Source organism: Ornithorhynchus anatinus, chromosome 5 (assembly GCF_004115215.2).
Source record: "Ornithorhynchus anatinus isolate Pmale09 chromosome 5, mOrnAna1.pri.v4, whole genome shotgun sequence".
Classification (NCBI taxonomy): domain Eukaryota; kingdom Metazoa; phylum Chordata; class Mammalia; order Monotremata; family Ornithorhynchidae; genus Ornithorhynchus; species Ornithorhynchus anatinus.
This window is the reverse complement of record NC_041732.1, coordinates 18,042,233-18,059,245: the sequence shown is the minus strand read 5'-3', so window position 1 is coordinate 18,059,245 and position 17,013 is coordinate 18,042,233. Positions and strand designations below refer to the sequence as shown.

At 52.8% G+C, this 17,013-nt stretch overlaps 1 protein-coding gene across 4 annotated transcripts in view; it reads left to right on the top strand.

Annotated features, from left to right (window-relative positions):
* Positions 1-4,874: 4,874 nt before the first annotated feature.
* GABPB1 (GA binding protein transcription factor subunit beta 1) overlaps positions 4,875-17,013 on the top strand; it is a 70,753-nt gene continuing 58,614 nt past the window's right edge. For 2 of the 4 annotated variants that reach the window (XM_029064982.2, XM_029064978.2), the window contains exon 1: positions 4,875-4,925. The gene's annotated coding sequence lies outside the window, so the exon portion shown is untranslated. Of the gene's footprint in view, positions 4,926-5,481; positions 5,566-6,355; positions 7,591-17,013 lie in introns of those variants that run through there. The other 2 variants (XM_029064981.2, XM_029064980.2) reach the window with 2 other exon arrangements.

The window sequence follows — 17,013 nt, the reverse complement described above, 5'->3', positions numbered from 1 at the left end:
TTACCCTGTATCTACCCCAGCGCTTAGCACGGTGCTCTGCACATAGTAAGCGCTTAACAAATACCAACATTATTATTATTATTATTATTACCACCTGTAAGTGGATGATACCCAAATCTCCATCTCCAGTCCTGACCTCTCTCCCTCTCTCCAATCTGGCATTTCCTCCTGCCTTCAAGACATATCTACTTGGATGTCCTCCCGTCACCTCAAACTTAATATGTCTAAAACAGAACTTATCTTCCCAACCAAACCCTGTCTTCTCCTTGACTGTCCTTTTCCTGTCACTACTGACGACCCCATCACCCTCCCTGTTTCACAAGCCTATAATAATAATAATTATGATGTTTGTTAAGCGCTTACTGTGTGCCAGGCCCTGTACCAAAAGCTGGGGTGGATACAAGCAAATCGGGCTGGACACAGTCCCTGTCCCACGTGGGGCTTCACAGTCCCGATCCCCATTTTACAGACGAGGTCACTGAGGCCCAGAGAAGTCAAGGGACTTGCCCAGCAGACAAGTGGCAGAGCAGAGATTAGAACTCATGACCTTCTGACTCCCAGGCCCTTGCTCTATCCACTAAGCCGTGCTGCTTCTCCTGGCATAACCTTGGCATTATCTTCAACTCATCTCTCATTCAATCCACATATTTAATATGTCATGAAATCCTGGTGGTTCTTCCTTCACATCTCTAAAATCCACCTTTCCTCTCCATTCAGATATCACACCCCATCTGGACTACTACCTTTATTATCATTATTATTAATAATACTCATATTTATTGAGCACTTCCTGCGTGCAAAGCACTGCATTAAGTGCTTAGGAGAGTACAATGTAATAATAATAATAATGATGGTATTTGTTAAACACTTACTATGTGCCAGGCACTGTTCTGAGCGCTGGGGTAGATACAAGGTCATCAGGTTGTCCCACGTGGGGCTCACAGTCTTAATCCCCATTTTACAGACAGAAGAGGTAACTGAGGCCCAGGGAAGTTAAGTGACTTGCCCGAAGTCACACAGCTGATAAGAGGCGGAGTCGGGATTAGGACCCATGACCTCTGACGCCCAGGTCCATGCTCTTTCCACTAAGCCACGCTGGTAGAGCCCGAGCCAGGGCACTGGAAGGACCTGGGTTCTCACTCTCACTTCTCCGGGTCTCAGTTCCCTCAGCTGTAAAACGGGGATAAGAGTGTGAGCCCCATGTGGGACAGGGCTCTGCACACAGTGAGCGCTCAATAAATACGACGGAATGAATGAACAGGGACTGTGTCCGACCTGATGCTGAGAAGCAGCATGGCTCAGTGGAAAGAGCATGGGCTTTGGAGTCAGAGGTCATGGGTTCGAATCCCGGATCTGCCACTTGTCAGCTGTGTGACTGTGGGCAAGTCACTTAACTTCTCTGGGCCTCAGTTACCTCATCTGTAAAATGGGGATTAAGACCGCGAGCCCCATTTGGGACAACCTGATTCCCTTGTGTCTACCCCAGCGCTTAGATCAGTGCTCTGCACAAAGTAAGCGCTTAACAAATACCAACATTATTATTAGCTTTATTTCTCTGGGCCTCAGTGACCTCATCTGTAAAATGGGGATGAAGACTGTGAGCCTCACGTGGGACAACCTGATTACCCTGTACTTACCCCAGCGCTTAGAACAGTGCCCTGCACATAGTAAGCGCTTAACAAATACCAACATCATTATTAGCTTGTAACTACCCCAGGGCTTAGTACATAGGGCTTAACAAATACAATAATGATAATAATAAAAAAACGCATAGCGGGGTCCCAAGCCAGAGGTGCAAGCCACCACCTCATCCATATCCATGAACTACCCCCAGGCCTCATTAAAGGCCCCATTACCGATCTTTCGGACGTCGATCGATGGCATCGTACTTACTGAACGTTTACTGTGTGCAAAGCACTGTACTAAGTGGTTGGGAGAGCACAATGCAACGATAAACAGACGCTCTCCCTGCCCACAGCGGGTCTAGCGGAAGTGCTGTGGCCGACCTACAAATGGTTATCGGTGGCACAGGGCGGAGAAGCAGCGTGGCCTAGTGGATCGAACCCAGGTTGCAATCCTTGGTCCGCTCCTTGTCGGCTGGGGAATCGTGGGCAAGTGACTTCACTTCCCTGGGCCTCAGTTTCCTAATCTGCAAAATGGGGATTAAATTCTACTCCCTCTCCCCGAGAGAGTGCGCCCCATATGGGGCCGGGACTGCGACCGGCCTGATCAGCGGGTATCTACTCCAGCGTTTAGTGCAGTGCCTGGCACGTAGTGAGCGCTTATGACACCATTAAAAAAAATGTCAGGGGTGGGTAACCCCTGGCCTCTTATGGGTTGTTCGCTCTCCCTAGGGCCAGATGTGAACGGGTCCCACACTTTTCTGAAGAGAAAAAAACAACTCCCAGTTGTAGGAATCCCATTCTTGATCAAGATCATGACCACATCAAATATGTCAAGGGAGCGTGAGTGTGTTGGGAGGGGTGGTGGTCACGGGTTCTAATCCGGGCTCCGCCACTTGTCTGCCGCGTGACCTTTCATTTCACTTCTCTGGGCCTCGGTGACCTCCTCTGGAAAATGGGGATTGAGAGTATGAGCCCCATGCGGGACAGGGACCGGGTCCAACCCGATTACCTTACATCCACCCCAGTCCTTCCAGAGTATTGGATGCATAGGAAGCGTTTAGCAAATACCACACAGTTATTATTACTATTATAATTATTAACTAGCTGCTCAATGTCAGAGAAGGGTGACTGCCATCCCCCCTCCATTCATTCGTTCAATCGTATTCATTGAGCACTGCCTGTATGCACTGTACTAAGCACTTGGGAGAGTACAAGCATGAGAAGCAGCATGGCCTGGTGGACAGAGCAGAGGCCCGGGAGTCGGAAGGCCCTGGGTTCTAATCCCGGCTCCGCCGCTTGTCTGCTGTGTGACCCTGGGCAAGTCACTTGCTTCTCTGTGCCTATCTCATCTGTAAAATGGGGATAAATAACAATGCTATGTATTAAGCGCTTACCACGTGCCAAGCACCATTCTATTGTTAAGCGCTCACTATGTGCAGAGCACTGTTGTAAGCGCTGGGGTAGACACAGGGGACTCAGGTGGTCCCACGTGGGGCTCACAGTTAATCCCCATTTTACAGATGAGGTCACTGAGGCACAGAGAAGTGAAGTGACTTGCCCACAGTCACACAGCTGACAAGTGGCAGAGCTGGGATTCGAACTCCTGACCTCTGACTCCCAAGCCCGGGCTCTTTCCACTGAGCCACGCTGACAAGGTCATCAGGTTGTCCCACGTGGGGCTCGCAGTCTTCACCCCCACTGTACAGATGAGGTAACTGAGGCACAGAGAATAACAATCATAACAATGACGATTTCTGTTATGCGCTTGCTATGTGCCAAGCACTGCTCTAAGCGCTAAGAGAAGTAGAGTCACCGGCCCAAGGTCACGCAGCAGACAAGTGGCGGCGCCGGGATCAGAACCCACGTGGGACAACCTGGCTGCCTTGTAGTAATAATAATAATAAAAACGTTGGTATTTGTTAAGCCCTTCCTAGGCGCAGAGCACTGTTCTAAGCGCTGGGGGAGATACAGGGTCATCAGCTTGTCCCACGTGAGGCTCACGGTTAATCCCCATTTTCCAGATGAGGGAACTGAGGCCCAGAGAAGTGAAGTGACTTGCCCACAGTCACCCAGCTGACAAGTGGCAGGGCCGGGATTCGAACCCATGACCATGTGTATTTCCCCCAGCGCTCAGAAGAGTGCTGGGCACCTAGGAAGTGCTCAACAGACGTCATCAACGTTATGATTACGGGTTTGGAAACCACTCCACGGGTTTTCCCCCTTCTAGACTGCGGGCCCGTCGTTGGGCAGGGATGGTCTCTCTGTTGCCGAATTGGACTTTCCAAGCGCTCAGTCAATACGTATTGAACGAATGAAAAAATGCTCCGCACCCAATAAATGGTCAATCGCTGCGACCGAACGAAGGAATGGAAGCCTTCCCGGGGGGGGGGTGGGTGGGTGAGGAGGGAACGGATGTCAGCCCGGCGTCCGTTAAAAAATAAAATAGTAAAAAAAAGGGGGCATTTAACTTTAGAAAAAGCGCGTGTCCGGGTTACCGGGGGGGGGGGGGGGGGGGGGAAAGAGGCGGGAAGGGACGAGGGCCGCCCCGCCGCCGTCCCAGTGCGCAGGCGCGGCCGGGCCTCGCGCTCAGCCTCCAGCGGGCCTCGCGCCCAGCCTCGGCCGGGGCCGGCGCGCAGGCGCGGCCGGGCCTCGCGCCCGGGCTCGGAGGAGATCCCTCCGCGCGGCTCCTTTGTGTGCCCCCCCCCGCCCCCCCCCACTCCTCACACACGGCCCGTTTCCCCAAACGTCAGCCCGGAATGAGGCGGCCGGGTCCTCGTCGCCGGGCGGGGCGGGAGCGGCGCCGTTTCCGCGGGCGGCGGGGGGGGGGCCGGGCCGCCCGCCCGTCAGGCCGGGGAATGCTGGGAAGCGGCGCGCGCGCGCGCGCGCGAGGCCGGGCCCGGCGCGTGTCCCTCCGCGCGGCGCAGGGTGGGGGGGGGCGGACTTTTCGGCGGGGCTTTTGGGCGCCGACCAGACGCGGCGTTGGGGGAAAAGAGCGGGCGGGGCGGCAGCAGCGCGCGCCGAGGAGCGGGGCCGCCGCAGCCCGGACCGGGACCAGGCGCCGCGGGGAGGGGAGGGGAAGGGAGGGGAGGGGACGGGGCGGAACGGGCCAGGCCGTGTGTGTGTGTGTGTGTGTGTGTGTGCGCGTGTGTGTCCGTGTCCGTGGGGGGAAGGGGGAGGGGGGGGCTCCCGACCCCGCCCCGGTCCCCGCCCCGGCCCCGGCCCCGGCGCGCACCGTGTGGGCTCCCGCCGCCGCTCCCGCCGCCGATCCCGCCGCCGATCCCGCTCCCGAAGCCTTTCCAGGTCAGTGCGGGGCTGTGCGAGGGCCCCGTTACCACCGGATGTGGAAGTTGGTCTCTTCGCTGGTAAAAAATAATTCCACTTCCCCCGGAACCCGGGCCGTCCCCGCGATTTCCTGTTTATTGCTCCAAGGCGCCGGGTTTCCGGGGCTCCTCCGCCCGCTTATTCCGCCGCCCGGCCCGGTCCGAGCCCGAGCCCGGGGCCGCCCCGCCCCGATCCGCCCCGCCGGGCCTGAAGAGAAAAGGCGGGCGGGCGGCCATGGGGGAGGCCGAGCCCGACGCGCCCGGACGAGGAGGCCGCCGCCCCGCCGGGCCGGGCCGGGCCGGGCCGGGCCGGGCCGGGCCGGGCCGGGCCGGAGGGAGGGACCGACCGACCGACCGACGGACGGACGGACGGACGGCCGGCGCTCATGGCCGCCCTGCAGCCGTCGCCTCGTCCTCGTCCGGCCTCCCTCCCTCCCTCCCTCCCTCCGCCTTTGTCCGGGCTCGACGGGGACAGGCCCGGCCCGGGAGGGGGCCGCCGGGGGACCGCCCTCCCTCGGCCCCGGGCCCTCTCGCCGCCCACGGGGTTGGGCTGAGGGTCAGCCCCCCTCAGGCCCGGGGGTCCTCGGCCCCCGAGTCCTCCTGGCGCCAAGGGGTTTGAGGTGAGGGGAATCTCTCCTCAGGCTCAAGGGCCTCTCGGCCCCCAAGGCGTCCCGCCGCCAAGGGGTTTGGGGTGTGGGCAATCTCCCTCAGGCCCGGGGGGCCTCTCTGCCCCGAAGTTGCCCTGGCACTAAGGGATCTGGGAGCCATCTCCCCTCAGGCCCGGGGGCCTCTCTGCCCCAAAGTTGCCCTGGCACCAAGGGCTTTCAGGGAGACTTCTTCTCAGGCTCAGGGGCCTTTCTGCCTGAAGGTTGCCCTGGCACTAAGGGGGCTGAGGGCCATCTCCCCTCAGGCTCGGGGGCCTCTCTGCCCCAAAGTTGCCCTGGCACTAAGGGGTTTGGGAGCCATCTCCCCTCAGGCTCGGGGGCCTCTCCGCCCCTAAGTCGTCGTGGTGCCAGGAGCGTTGGGGGCCACCTCCCCTCGGGCTCAGTTGCCTCTCTGCCCGGAAGTGGCCCTGGCACTAAGGGGGCCGGGGGGCGGCGGGAGGGAATCTCTCCTCAGCCTCCCGGGCATCTCTGCCACAAAGCTGCCCCGGCGCCAAAGGGACCGAAGGAACCTCCTCTGGGGCTCCGGGTCCTCGTTGCCCAAACCTTGCCCCTCCCACCCCAGCTCCCACCCACCCGTTTTAAGGCTGGCTGAGAAAAAGAGCCGAGCCCGGGATCGAGGGGCTCCAGCCAGCCGGGACCGGGCGGCCCCCGGACGGCCCCCTCCGGGCTCCGCGCCCGCCCTCGGAGGACGCCCCGGTCCCCACGTTGTGGCAGGAGCTCGGACCCAAAGGGGCCGTAGCGAGAGACAGTGACCGTTTAAAGGTCTTGGGGTGCCTTTTAAAACGGAATCTCTCCTTAACGTGTTTTTTCTGTAATGGTGAATCACTTTTTAACTGGCCCATTCTACCAAGATTTTAGTCATTTCCTGTTTCTCTCTGCTGCCTTTCTCTCCGTCTCTCCTTCTCTTCTCCCTTGAGGTCAGCCGGGGCACTTGCACTTCGGGGTCCCCAGATCCAAACTTTATCGAAGTAGGGTTGGCAGAGGGTTTCCCGCGGAGAACTTTGGAGTTCCGGTCCTCCTCCCGTCTGGCCGTGCGGACCCGGTGACCTTCAGAACGTGGTGCAAGAGCCTCTTTTTCCAAACTCCCCAGAAAGGGGAAATAATCATTCAAATACAGGAGCTTGAAACTGTAAACGTTGATCTTCTCGAAGGTCAGGTCGTGAGCGTCGACGCGTCAGGGCAGATCAGTCTGTCGCGTACCGTTCCCTACCTGCCTCTCTCCCGCGGTCATTTTAGTCGGGAGTCCATTATTATCCTTAAGATTTTCATTAGGAGAAGTTGATTTTTACATTCCTGCCCACCGCTTTCCTTCCTTTGATACCGAAGAGCGGGTTCAGCCAACCCAGAGTATATACACCGTAGGAACGTTGTGCAAGGAGTGACTTAGTTTGCCATGAATACATTCATTCAGCCTCTGGAACTTCACCCGAATAAAATTTAGAAAAGTGACTGTGGAGCGGTAGAATGACCCGTTTTGTCTTTGAATCTGTTCGCTTTCCTGAATTGGCTGGAACTGTGCCCTTCCATGAAGAGCACACCTTTTCCCTCCGAGAAGTTGTACCTTTGGGATTCAGATTATTTTTATTTGACTCTCTAATAGTTGCCGTTTCTGCGTGATTGGATTTGGTGGGAAGGCAGCAGTGTAGAACGTGTACCCGCGAAGGAAGTCTGGTGGGGGCTTGGAATATATTTTTAACCAGGGTGCCAGGGAAGTTGTCAATCAGATAACTAAAATCAGGGGTGCTTTCCTGGAAGCGCTGCTCCGATATCTCAGGCATCCAGGCCCTGCCCCCTCAGACGCGTTTCTGCAAACCGCCGGTGCGCGCGTCGGTGTCGTGTATGCTTGCCCTTTTTAGTCGAAGAGGACTCCGCTGACAATAAGATCTTACCGAGGCTCGCGGGTGTGACCGAAAAGGCAGTCTGATGTTCCACATTGGTCCATCAACAGGAAGCACCTTGCCATTTTTCACTCAGCAGCTGGTTAGTGCCAAACCGATTCCGATGCTTGCTACTTTTATCGTCTCACAATTGGATCTCGGCGAACTTGATCTGGAGTCCTTCTCCTCCCCGCACTTCAAATCGTAGTTCTGTTGAAGCCAAAGTCAGGTGCTGATGTTCCTCCGGGCCCGTTTATGCGGTCCTATGGGAATCTCCGCGTTCTTCGGAGACGAGTCCTCTCTGAGGCGGTTGTCAGGTTTCTGAGCAGTTTTGAAAGGAGTCTGCGATTTTTTTTATTTTTTATTTCGAACATTCCCAGTGTCTCGAAGGGAATGATCGGGCTTGCCCCAGGGTAGTAGTCATTTTGGGCTTGCCGCTGAGGGGGGAGCTTGCCGCTGTCTCTCCCGGACTGAGTGGGAGCTGATTTGGAACCAAGTTAGTCCCAGGAGCTTGGGGTTCTTGGGTCTGGTCGAGGACCGGTGGGAAAGGAGAGTGGCTTCAGGAGGAGGAATAACTGATGGCGTCAGTTAGGCGCTTACTACGTGCTGAGCCTCCTGCTAAACTCTGGGGAAGAGACGGGCCAATTAATAATAATAGTAATAATAATAATGGTATTTAAGTGCTTACTGTGTGTCAGGCACTGTATTAAGCGCTGGGATGGATAGAAGCAAATCAGGTTGGACACAGTCCCCCATCCCATTTGGGGCTCACAATCTCAATCCCCATTTTACACCTGAGGTACCTGAGGCCCTGAGAAGCAGAGTGACTTGGCCAAAGTCACACGGCGGGCAAATGGTAGATCAGACAGAAGGAACAACAACAAGAAATCGTAGTTCCACTCCTTAAATCTAAGACCGGCTGAGGTGGTGATGAAGAAGAATCATTTTTAAAGAAAGAATTTCAGACGATGAATGATATAACACTCTGTTACATCTGTTGCCGAATTGTGCTTTCCAAGTGCTCAGTAGAGTGCTCCGCGCCCAGTAAGTGCTCAATAAATACGATCGAATGAATGAATTAGGCTAATAGTCTTACCTGCCCTCTCTTAGGGTGTGAGAGGGAGAGGGGAATTCCCAGTTGGGTAGACCAGACCATCTGGGCCTTTTTCATTCATTCAGTCATATTTATTGAGCGCTTACTGTGTGCAGAGCACTGTACTAAGCGCCTGGGAGACTGCAGTATAACAATAATTGTGGTATTTGGTTAAGCGCTTATTATGTGCCAGCACTAAGCGCTGGGGTGGGTTCAGGTGAATCGGGTCGGACACGGTCCCTGCCCCACATGGGACTGACAGTCTAAATCCCCATTTTACAGACGAGGTCACTGAGACTCAGAGAAATGAAGTGATTTACCCAAGGTCACACAGCAGACAAGTGGCGGAGCCGGGATTACAATAATAATAATAATGTTGGTATTTGTCAAACGCTTACTATGTGCAGAGCACTGTTCTAAGCGCTGGGGTAGACACGGGAATCAGGTTGTCCCACGTGGGGCTCACAGTCTTAATCCCCATTTTAGAGATGAGGTAACTGAGGCACAGAGAAGTGAAGTGACTTGCCCACAGTCACACAGCTGGCAAGTGGCCGAGCCGGGATTTGAACCCATGACCTCTGACTCCAAAGCCCGTGCTCTTTCCACTGAGCCCACGCTGCTTCTCTAACCCATGAACCCATGACCCGACTCCCAGGTCCGGCCTCTAGCCACTGTGCCATGTCGCTCCCCTAAAAAATAAACAGACACATTTACTGCCTGCAAGGAGCTTACAATTAAGCCAAGCAGCGTGGCTCAGTGGAAAGAGCCCGGGCTTGGGAGTCAGAGGTCATGGGTTTGAATCCCGGCTCTGCTGCCTGTCAGCTGTGTGACTGTGGGCAAGTCACTTAACTTCTCTGTGCCTCAGTTACCTCATCTCTAAAATGGGGATTAAGACTGTGAGCCTCACGTGGGACAACCTGATGACCCTGTATCTACCCCAGTGCTTAGAACAGTGCTCTGCACATAGTAAGCGCTTAACAAATACCAACATTAATTAGAGGACTTTTACCTGAGAAGAGGGGCTGGTATAGAAGTGGAGGCCAGCGCAGGGTCACAACCTTGTGCTCTTCATCCCCTCGACTCTTCCCGCCACACATCTGCCCCTTCTCTCCCCCCCGCCAACTCCTCTGCCCTTCCGTGCCACGTCCACCCCCAAAACCCAAACATTCCACTCCGGGGTGGGTCCCAGGAGACTCCATTTCATTTTTATAAATACAGACGGGAGGTTTTTACCTTTAGGCGGAAGCATAACCTTAAAAGCAAGAAGTGATTTTAATTGCAGTCCAGCCTGGAGGTTAAATGGCGAAGGAATTGGGTGAGGAAAACTTTCAGAAATGTAAATGCTGCTGATATTCTAATGAGTAGGGTTTGAAAACCCAACTTGTCTACTCAGAAGGCATGAGTCAGTTTGAGGGGTTGTTGAGGCTCTTACTCATCGCTCTCCGCACTGATTTAGTAGAAGAAGGAGGGACTCTTCTTCCCTAGAATCCAGAAGTTGTCAGGCTTTTCTATTTTTTGGGAAAGTCTTGCGGATGCACGTCTTGCAAAGGCATGACACCCCGCTGCCCAGAATTCAGTGGGCTACAGCACTGGTTCTCGAAATACTTTGCCGCACCCACTCTTTTTAAAGAAATGCGCGGCGAGGTTTAGGCTGAAGGTAGCTGGGAGAATTAAAATAATAAGGGCATGACACCGTCGGTGAAAGCGTTGTCATATTCACTTGCCAGAGGGCACGCCGGAACGACCCGCCGACCGCACCGAAGCTAGAGGATGAGAAGCGGCGTGGCCTAGTGGATAGAGCGTGAGCCGAGGAGTCGGAAGGGCCTGAGTTCTAATCCTGGCTCCGCCACCTGGCTGCTCAGTGACCTCGGGCAAGTCACCTCACTTCAGCACGGCGCGTAATGAAAAGATCATGGGCTCGGGAGTCGGAGAGCGTGGGCTCTAATCCTGGATCCGCCACTTGTCTGCTGCGTGACCTCGGGCAAGCGACAGACTTCCCTGGGCCTAAGTTGCCTCAAATGGGGATTAAGACCGTGAGCTCCACGTGGGACAACCTCATGACCTTGTATCTATCCCAGCGCTTAGAAGAGTGCTTGGCACATCATAATCCCTAACAAATGCCATAGTTATTATTTTAATGGCCTCAGTTACCTCATCTGGAAAATGGAGATTAAGACTGTGGGCCGCGTGCGGGACGGGGACTCAGCCCATCCCGGTTTGCTTACCCCAGCGCTTAGTACAGTGCCTGGCATATAGTTAACAAACACCACGATTATTATTAGATGATTCTATTTGCTAGGCACAGTGGCAAAGAGCTCTTGGTCTGGGCACGCTTAGCTCTCTCTCAGGCTTCTTGCAGAGTCACTGATTCATCTGAAAATATCAAACAAACAAAAAAACCCACTCTTGGATGCACCTCATTGATCCTCGGACCCACCAAGCGGAGCAGAGAGCACTTATGGTCACCCGAGGGCTTCCCTCCCCTCCAGATGGATTTATCTGACAATTGGGTGAATCACTAAAACTCCTGGGAGGATGTCATTGTGAAAGTCACCCCTGGCAGCCTACTGAGTGATTAAGAAAATAAAGTTAATGCTTGATTTACATCGTTCTCAAAGCACGGGCTCAATTTTGCTTCTAAAGTTCTTGAGAAAATTAAGGGATAGAAGCAAATCACTTGATCAAGACAGAGAGCTGGAGTTTAGCGTTAAGTCCCCTATTTCCTTGGACTCTATTGTGTTTTTTTTTTTTAAATGGTATTCGTTAAGGACTTACCGTGTGTCAAACGTTGTTCTAAGCGCTGGGATAGATACAGGTTAATTAAGTTAGACACAGTCCCTGTCCCCCCTGGGGCTTGTGGCCAAAATATCCCCATTTTACAACTGAAGAAACCGAGGGCCAGAGAAGTGAAGCGACTCGCCCAGGGTCACACAGCAAGCGGTTGGCAGAGCCTGGATTAGAACCCAGGTCCTTCTGGCTCCCCGGAATTGTGCTCTCTCTCCACCGAGTCACTCTGCTTCCGCAGATTCGGGGCTCTTTCGCAGTGCCCAAGCCAGCCCCAATTTTGGAGTTCTTTTTTTGGTTGTTCGAATGATGTGTTTCACACTTGACTCAACCGAATGGAAAAGCCTGAATGGTTCATATGTTCAGAGCATTAGGATCATGACTCCGCTCCCAACTCCTACCTGTTCTTACATACTGAGGGGAGGGGGGAAGGAAAGTAGAAGACAGGAAAAGCCAAATTTAGCTCTCTAAGTCCACATTCTCCAACTTCCTTTTGGAAAGGAAGGGAAACAGGGCCTGAAAAAGCTAACTCTTCCAGAAAAGCGGTAGTGTATGTAAGAATGTGGCATATGTCTGGAATGTGGGGTTATTGGCTATAGTTTGTCATGTAACAGCTCCAGGGAGACTTAATAACAGGTATGTAACCAGAACCTTAGCTCTCAATCAACCAGTTGAATTTATTCTATGCGTACTCTGTGCAGAGCACTGTCCTAAGTGTTTGGGCGAGCACAGTTACTTTCCCCACCCCCAAAGCCTTATTGAAGGCCCACCTCCTCCAAGAGGCCTTCCCTGACGAAGCCCTCCTCTCCTTTTCTCCCGCTCTCTCCGTGTCGCCCTGATTTTTGCAACCTTTCACCCCTCCCTCAGCCCCACAGCACATGTCCATAGCTGTACTTCATTTATATTAATGTCTGCTTCCCCCTCTGGACTGTAAGCCGGTTGTGGGCAAGGGTTGTGTCTGGTGGATTGTACTTTGTACTCTCCCAAGCGCTTAGCTCAGTGCTCTGCACCTGGTAAGTGCTAAGTAAATATGATGATTCATACAATTTAGTTGGTGCAATTCCTCCCTTTCAGGATCTACTAGGAGAGCAGATTCTCAGATATTATGCAGGCTGGGGAGAGCGACCAAGTTGAAGTGTTATGTTGGAGGTGGGGAGGATGAGGTGACTGGAGAAAATGGGTGGGTGAGGAGATGAGGTTAGTCAGGGAAAGCTTCCTGGAGGAGGAGATGCGATTTTATTTTATTTTTTTACAGGCTTTGAAGGTGGGTAGATCAGCCAGACGTAAAGGGCAAGGGAGTTTCAGGTGGGAGGGAGCATGGCTTAGTGGAAAGAGCCCCGGCTTGGCAGTCAGAGGTCGTGGGTTCCATTCCCGGCTCCTCCACTTGTCAGCTGTGTGACTTCGGGCAAGTCACTTCACTTCTCTGTGCCCATCTGTAAAATGGGGATTAAGGCTGAGCCCCACGTGGGACAACCCGATTTTCCCTGTATCTACCCCCGTGCTTAGAACAGTGCTTGGCACATACTAGGGGCGTAACAAATACCATTGTTATTATCGAGAGACCAGGCCAAGTCCTATTGAGTAGCTTGGTATTAAAGGAGTGAAACGTGAAATGTGGATGTTAGTGGGAGAGGAGCGAGGAGTTCGAGTGAGGGCCTAAAAGCTGATGGATCAGTCCATTAGTGGTGTATATTGAGCACTCACTGTGTGCAGAATACTGTACTAAGTGCTGGGGAGAGTACAGTGTAGCAGGAGGTAGATGTATTCTCTGCCCACAAGGTCAGCCTCTTGCATGCTATGTGACCTTGGACAAGTCACCTAACTTCTCTGGGCCTCAGTGACCTCATCTGTAAAATAGGGATTAAGACTGTGAGCCCTGTGTGGGCCAGGGACCGTGTCCAACCTGATTATCTTGTCTCTACCCCAAATACCGGGGAAAAAAAATACATCAAGCGCTTAAAGGATATGGATCCAAGTGCCTTGGTGTTGCAGAAGAGAGAGGGAGAAGGGGAAATGAGGGCTTAGTTGGGGAAGGCCTCATGGAGGAGATGTGATTATAATAAGGCCTTGAAGGTGGGGGAAGTGGTGGTCTGGCAGATATGAAGGGAGTGGGAGTTCCAGGCCAGAGGGAGGACACGGGGGAAGTGTCAGCGGTGAGTCAGGTGAGTTTGAGGTGCCGCGAGTAGGTTGGCCTCTCAAGACGGGCGACCTGGGTTGTAGGAAATCAGGGAGGTGAGGTAAGGTAGGAAGGCCATTAAATGAATGAATGCTTTTTAATGCCCATGGCGAGAGGTGTATGAGGCGGAGGCGGATGGGCAACCACTAGAGGTTTTTGAGGAGCGGGGTGACGTAGACGGAACTTTTTTGGTAGAAAAATGATCCGGGCAGTGGAGAGAAGTGTGGCCTGGAGTAGGGACTTGGGATGGGCAACTCTTGTAAGTTTTTGAGGAGTGGGGAGGTGTGTGCAGAACCAGGTTTTAGAGACGTGGTCTGCGTATCAGAACGAAGTATGGACTGGACAGACTTGCAGGCAGGGAGGTTCTGTGAGGGGGCTGACGCAGTAGTCAGTCGGGTGGTAATTTGGATGGAAAGGAGCGGGAGGATCCCAGAGGTGTAGAGAAGAAAGACCTGACACGATTCGGCGGCTGTGGGTTGGTCAGTGCAGCTTGCGATTCAGTACCCTAAAATAATCCTTATGCATCTCAGTATCTGTTTGGGGGTTTTGTTTTTTTTGGCCCTCTTTTCAATCTCAAACTGAACCTGCCAGGTAAATCGAGATGTTTCCTGCTTTTTTCCCCCCAGCATCGCTGATATTGTGGGTAGATAAACTTGAATACTAAGCCAGAACCAAGTTTCCGGAATTATCTTCTAGGGTAGAGAAATCCAGATATCCGTTCAAGGTTTAGGTCCTCCTATAATGATGGGGAAATAATAGTAATAATGATGATGATGATGGCATTTGTTAAGCACTTACTATGAACCAGGCACTGTACTGAGCACTGGGATGGATATAAGCAAATTGGGATGGACACAATCCCTGACCCCCAAGTCCCACTTGGGATTCACAGTCTCGAGTCCCATTTTAGAGATGAGGGAACTGAGGGACAGAATTAGAATCCAGGTCCTCTGATTCCCAGCCCGGGCTCCTTCCCCGTAGCCAAGTTGTGAAGGTGTTTGTTTTGACTTCCCCTACCTTTCAGCTTCAGTGGGTGCCCCTCAGCTTGGATGTGTGGAATTTGCAGTAAAACAATTCCATGTTTGCCCTCACCCGCCCTGTCAGGATTTAGTGAACTTCCCCTCCCAGTCCCTACTTTTCCACACCGAAAAGTTCTGTGCCCAGGTGGGAACTTTTGCATTTCCCTGGTTGTCGTGGTTTCCCTGTTGGATACCTTCCCCAAGTCTATTGAGCAGTGGCATTTACTGAGCATCCACTATGTGCAGAGCACCATACTAAACGCTCAGGAGAGTACAGTAAAGCAGCGTTAGCAGTCACATTTCCGACCCATATCAAGCTTACGGTCTGGAGGAATTTTGAATTTATTGTATTTAAGACATGGCCGTCAGAATTGCCTACATCTGCTAGGGGCCGATGTTCTGTGGTTTTATATGGTGACCAAGCTGATCCTTCTTTTTTTTTTTTTTTTTGGTCCCTTTCCTGAAAATGCCCGCTCAATCAGTAATATTTACTGAACACCTACTCTTTGCAGAGCACTGTACTGAGCGCTCGGATGAGTTCCCGTGAAATACTAGGCTAGAAAGGGTAACCGCTTACAGGAAGCTGACGATCTAGCGGGAGACATACACCGAACCTCCCGGCATGTAAATGAGCTTATTGTCTTCTGCTCTACTTTGGATTTTAAAAGTTCAGGGTTGAGTGACTCCAAGGCCTCTCTTCTGAATTAATGATAATAATAATAATTATCGTACTTGTTAAGCACTTACCATGTGCCAGGCACCGTTCTGTTGCCGAATTGAACTTTCCAAGCACTTAGTCCAGTGCTCTGCACACAGTAAGCGCTCAGTAAAGGCGTTTAAATGAATGAATGAATGTTCTAAGCACTGGAAACGACACAAGTTGATCAGGTTGGACCCAGTCCCCGTCCCACATGGGGCTCACCCTCTTATCCCCGTTTTACAGATGAGGGAACGGAGGCCCAGAGAAGTGAGGTGACTTGCCCAAGGTCACACAGCAGACAGGGGGCGGGGCCAGGTTTAGAACCCAGATCCTGATGCTGGCAAGAGTCCAGCATCATTACGTATTTTTCACAAGGCGCATTATTTTGCAGGGGCTCACACTGAAGCTCCTGTGACGTTTTTGCTCATCATTTAATAAGGTTGTATCTGTAAGCTTCTCGAGGGCAGGGATTATGTTTACCAACTGTATCGTAAGCTCCCAAGTGCTTAAAATAGTGCCCAACATAAGGTATTGTTTGATTTTTGAACATTCATTCATTCAATAGTATTTATTGAGCGCTTACTATGTGCAGAGCACTGTACTAAGCGCTTGGAATGTGCAAATCGGCAACATGAGCTCTCCCTGCAGTTTGTCTCTCTATCTCTTTGGCTAATTCTCAGGCTCCTACTCTGGCTCCCACCTCCTAATTGAAGGGATCCCCTTCCATTCTCCGTCCTCACCCACTCCCTCAGGGTACTCGATCCCTCCCATGACTTCCACTACCACCTCTAATAATAAAAACGTTGGTGTTTAAGCGCTCACTGTTCTAGGCGCTCGGGTAGATACAAGGTAATCAGGTTGTCCCACTAGGTCGCACGGTCTTCATCCCCATTTTACAGATGAGGGAACTGAGGCACAGAGAAGTGAAGTGACTTGCCCAAGGTCGGGCTCTTTCCACTAAGCCACGCACCTCTCCGCAGGTGACTTCCAAATCTGCATCTCCAGTCCCAACCTCTCTCCTTCCCTGCAGACTCTTGTCGTCCTGCCTTCAGGACATCTCTTCCCGGGTGTCCCGCTGACGCCCCAAAATTAACATGTCCAAAACAGGCCTCCTCATCTTCTCATCCAACCCGGTCTTCCCTGTTTTTCCTATTTTCCCATCACCGTCCTTCTTGCCTCACGAGCTGGTAATGGCATCGTCCCTGACTCGTCTTTCTCAGTAAGCCCGTGGCGGGCAGGGAATGGGTCTATTTATCGTTATACTCTACTCTTCCAACTGCTTACTACAGTGCTCTGCACACAGTAAGCGCTCAATAGATGTGAGTGAATGATGAATGAACCCACTTATTCAGCGTGTCATCGAATCCCGATGGTTCTATCTGCACGGCATTGTTAAAATCCGTCCTGCCCCCTCCATCCAAACTGCTGCCATGCTGATCCAAGCACTTGTCCGATCCCACCTTGACTGCTTTATCAGCCTCCTCGCTGACCTACCTGCCTCCTATCTCTTCCCTAGTCCAGCCCTTACTTCGCTCTGATTCCTGCATCATTAAAAACCAAACCTAAAGTCAGCCCACATCTCCCCACTCCTCAAAAACCTCCAATGGTTCGCCATCCACCTCCACAGGAGGATTTAAGACTCTCAGTCAGCTCCAATCCACCTACCTCACCTCGCCGATGTCCTACTTCAATCCAATCCTCTAATGTCAACCTGCTCTCCGTACCTCGATCTCGTCCGTCTCGCCGCCCACCCC